General features: G+C 36.3%; 1 non-coding gene across 1 annotated transcript; it reads left to right on the forward strand.

Moving 5' to 3' along the window:
* The first annotated feature begins 1,575 nt into the window (after positions 1 to 1,575).
* LOC124083998 (U6 spliceosomal RNA) lies at positions 1,576 to 1,682 on the forward strand. Its single transcript, XR_006848980.1, has one exon. It is a non-coding gene; the product is annotated as a U6 spliceosomal RNA (small nuclear RNA).
* The last annotated feature ends 3,160 nt before the right edge of the window (positions 1,683 to 4,842 follow it).

Consider the following 4,842-nt stretch of genomic DNA (forward strand, 5'->3'; position numbering starts at 1 on the left):
GGAGAGGGGAAAAGTAACCCCCCAACCCCAAGATGTTGGGGCAATTCAGCTTCTGCCACAGTGTTCAGTATACAGAAAGCAGGGCTGTGGGCTGGGGTTGTGGCTCAGTGGTAGAGCATTCGCTTAGCATATTCGAGGCCCTGGGTTCGATCCTCAGCACCACATAAAAAATAAATAAGATAAAGGTACTGTGTCCAACTACAACTAAAAAATAAATATTAAAAAATAAAAAAAAGAAAGAAAGCAGGGCTGTGCTGGGCTATGTGTGCCATGTGACATCATGTTGAGATAGCCTACCTCCACCCAGAGATCAGAGCCACATTAATAGTTCTCACTACACACAAAGCCTTTTCTGGTACCTCATTATCAGAGAGACAAAGCCTTTATTTTCTCAATGAATAATAAAGCTGAAGATACAGATATACCCAGAAAGTATAATTTATTAATTGAAGTTCACTCCAAAATGATTGCAATTACATCCTTTCCAGGTCAGTTTCAACTGAGGAAAGGAAAAGGAGACAAAGACTGGAGAGCAACTTTAGAGAGAGAAGACTCCCTTTCCATGAAAGGAGAAATTGGAAAGGAATCATTTCTACATCCAAATGCTGCCTGAAGCCTGGTTGGAGAAGAAGACAGGAGAAAATTTTTAATAAGAAAAATATACATGAATGTATTCATAGTGGATAGAAATAGCCTTAAAATATGCAAAGAAAGAAGGAAACCCATCAGGAAACACTTACTGCCAGCCCTCCCAGAAACATGAGATGGAAAATTACAACAAGCTGACCACAAAGCTTCCCAGACTCCAAGACGTGACTTTTTTGAGTTCTTTCATATTTAACAGTACGTCTGCTAATGTTCCAGGAGATCTCAATATAATCTTTAGTCCTATTTTTACTCATTGGGAGGTACGTTTGGATGCAATTTCTTTTGGGGAATGCACTTTTTTTTCATTTTTGAGAAAAGACATATTTTAACACTGCTTACATATATGACAAATATTTTTATATAGTTGATAGATCTCTCTGGGAAAATATCTCATGCTGAAATAGCAAATAAATATCTTTCATTTCTGTAATTATAGAAAGATTCTAGGTCATGTGTTTCTTCTAGCAATACTATTTTTTGAGAGAAAGTTGTATATGTGTGATAAAGACAGAAGGGCCATTACATTTATAATAAATTTTGTCTACTTGTGAATATCATTTAACAGGGAGAAAGCATTGTATTAATCATTCAGTTTAAGCTTAAGGAAATTAAGGCCCACAAAAGTTAAAATATTTAGCAGTTGGTAACAAGGATGAAACCAGAATGTAAATTAATTGATTCCTAGTCCAAGGATTTTTTCAGCACACCAAGTTGCATCTTATAACATAACTCTATGAGAACACTCAGCAAATACTTCTTGAATGAATGGCCAATGAGTAAACATTAAAAGTGGGTGGCTAGGCAGTTTTTATCAGCTTGGCAATGCTCACCACCCTATTTTATAATCACCAGGGAACAGCTTAAAAATACAGATTCCTGTGCCTGGAGGAGAGGATCTAAGAACCTGTATTTTAAAAAAAGATTCTCGTGATCGCTTTGGCAGCACATATACTAAAATTGGAACGATACAGAGAAGATTAGCATGGCCCCTGCACAAGGATGACATGCAAATTCGTGAAGCGTTCCATATTTTTCAAAAAGGAAAAACAAAACAAGCTTCTCAGGGGATTCTAATACACAGCTGTGTATAAAATGCTGAGTTCCAAGAGGTTATCTTACAGAGGAAGCTGACATGGGCAGCATTTTTCACATCAAAGGGCATCTCTTAACTCAAGGTGCTCTTTCTGGCAGGGCTGGCAAAGTTGGCTCCTTGCAACTTCTTACTTCATTCCTTACTCCTTTCAAGACGTTCAGATTCCCTCTAAAATTTTTCTAGATAGCAATGAGGTGTCAGGCTGTCATCATTTTAGGTCTCTAATAACATAAGTGGGATAAACTCCTTACTGGGGCTGGAAAGCAGGAGAGTTGGAGGGTATTCAAGGGATGTTATTTATGCTTATAGAGAGTAGTCATAGGAATTGAAGGATAGCAACAGTTTAAATTTAAAAAAAAAAGAATTTCAACAATTCAGCTACAACTTATAAAATTTTTTGGAAAGACTGTTGGGCTAGAAGGAGCATCTGTGTTTAGGATGAGTCATTATATGGAACTCACACTACTATTGACCATGAACATGGAAATAGCTTTGTTATTTATCAGAATGTTTTGCTAGAGTCACATTTTATTAGTTCTGAAAATACGTTGTAGAAACTGACATAATTTTCTCTGTAGGTTTTCTATTAAATTAATTGCAAAAAAAACAGTTTGGAAGGATAAACTAACATATTTTACAATATATAAGGATGAATATTCAGAAATGTATTGAAAAATACAAACCTTTAACAAGCAGTTCATAAAAGATAACTATAAAAAGAACAGTATTTCTGCTAATGCATAGACTGTTTCTTAACTGACATTGGACATATTAATAGATTATGAGAAAGGCCAAGTCCATTCCAGTTGACCATGGCCCATATAGATTAGCATATATCCCCCTGCCTGGGGATACGGTGATCCACTTGTCTTGCTGCCACCAAAGACATGCTGCTGTTCATAAGTCCCTGACAAATTGCATTTTGTACAATCCTCTATCTGTCTCTTTCTTTGGTCCCACAGCACTTTCCATCTTTGATGACTTGTACTCAGACACTAAGACTGGGTTTTTCTGGAACTGTCAGTATTGTATCCATAATAGTCAACTTTTGATTAACTTGGAAAGGGTTGAGTTTTGTGGAGTTCTTCCTCTTGAGTATGTTCAGTAATGATTTGTCTGGCTACAGTAAATGGTTATGGATGAAGTTCAAGGGCTTTATTCCCCATATGCTTTCAAGCCCTGGTGGGTGAATGTACAGGTTGTGCCTTGCATAAGTGCACTGGGCCTAACATGATGCACGTGGAGGCTGGCATTGAGCGTGTGCTCTGGTCATCAAGCTCTATGCCCTGAAAAGGGTTGAAATGGTTGAGAGAAAGGGAGGCAATGCCTCTTTGTAGTCCTGTATTTGTTTTCAGTTTAGTGCAGCAAGATTCTTTTAGTCTCTTGTGTAGAATTAACTAGTTTAAGGACCAGATCACCACAGTGAAAAAACAAGACATCGAAGGAACTGAGAAACAGTTTCTGCTGGCAAACATAATACCCACCCCAAAAATACCTCTTGTCATTTTTATTCTTTACTGATTCAAATTAGACATCAAAGCATTCATATTGGGTAAAACCTAAATTCACATAATGAGGTGGAAAAATAATCAAAATCCAGGTTTTAATTATGGAAATCATACAGGAGTAAAATGTTATGAAGGTGATGAGTATGGAAAAACCTTCTCTTCTATTTTTATGTGACACCAGAGTGTTCATGCTGGAAAGAAGAGAGGAGCCTGCCCTAGATGTGGTTAAGTCCTTCAGTTGCTAGCCAAATATCTTTGATCACCAGAGAATTCATGCTCAGTTAAACATGCAGCCCTGCAATAAATATGAAATATGATAATTCAGTGGAATAGAAGATTTTCATATGGGTTCAAGATTCTTTGGTAAATTTTCAATTAAGAGCAAAACTCATCTTTTTCTAATTATATTTTGATTTTACTCAGCAAAATGCTACTCAATAATGGTTTTTGCTCTAAGTGTTGAAGACAGATGGAAACCACTTGCCAACTCAAAGATTTTTGTTTTTTTGGAAATATCTGCTCCCCAAAGAAAATCCTTTACCTTTCCTTATGCTGTTTTCTATGCCTAGAAATCTTTCTTCATCTCAAGTTAACATCTTTTTTTTTTTAAAGAGAGAGTGAGAGAGAGAGAGGGAGATAATTTTTTAATATTTATTTTTTTTAGTTTTCGGCGGACACAACATCTTTGTTTGCATTTGGTGTTGAGGATCGAACCCAGGCCGCATGCATGCCAAGCGAGCGCGCTACCGCTTGAGCCACATCCCCAGCCCTCAAGTTAACATCTTAAATGTCAATTCCATTGTCCATCTGTCTTTGACTTTTCTAAGAAAAGTTAGTCACTCTCTCTGGTTCCACCTTTATAAGCCTTATTCATAAATGTACTCCAAGTCTTGGCACGATAAAGGTTTGTTTACGACTTGTGAGGCCACTGGATTATGAATTTTTGTTGTTTTAGTGTTGTTGTATGAATGGATTTTTTGGCAATGCTAAAAGCAAATGAAGTTTTTATGTGGTTTGATATTTTCAGAAATATTTGTGGCTAAAATTTAAAGAAAAGAATGTAAAGTAGTATTTTTTTATTGTTCTCATGCAATATATAAAACACCACCATGAAAGAATGAGATGTGGTTTCTTTCCCTAAAAATAGTAAGGGAGATAAAGTATATAAATAAGTAACCACAAGGTAAGGCAGGAAGTGTTTTAAGTCCACCAAGAGAAATGCAGATAAAGTGCTAGGGAAGGACAAAAGGGAAGATACTGCTTCCTGCTTTGGGGTGTAGTCAGGGCATCCAAGAGAGGATCTTGGCTTATTGTTAAGTGTGTCCATTTTTCAGCTTTTTATTATAATTAGGGGAATATAAAATTAAATGTATGTTGCAACAGGAAAGTATTTTGGAGAAGATAAAGAGATATTCCTGAAAATTGAAGTTAAAAAAAAATCTAATGAGTTTTCTAGAAAGATATCATCATTCCTACCTTGTTAGCACCTAATCATCTTCATTAATTTGTATATCACTGCAAGTGAAATGGCATTTTGTGTGTGTGTGTGTGTGTGTGTGTATCAGTCCAAATTGGGGTATAAACTTTCTTTTT

Source organism: Marmota monax, unplaced genomic scaffold (assembly GCF_021218885.2).
Source record: "Marmota monax isolate L192 unplaced genomic scaffold, Marmota_monax_Labrador192_F-V1.1 WCK01_AAM20220418_F8-fsc00056, whole genome shotgun sequence".
Lineage (NCBI taxonomy): Eukaryota > Metazoa > Chordata > Mammalia > Rodentia > Sciuridae > Marmota > Marmota monax.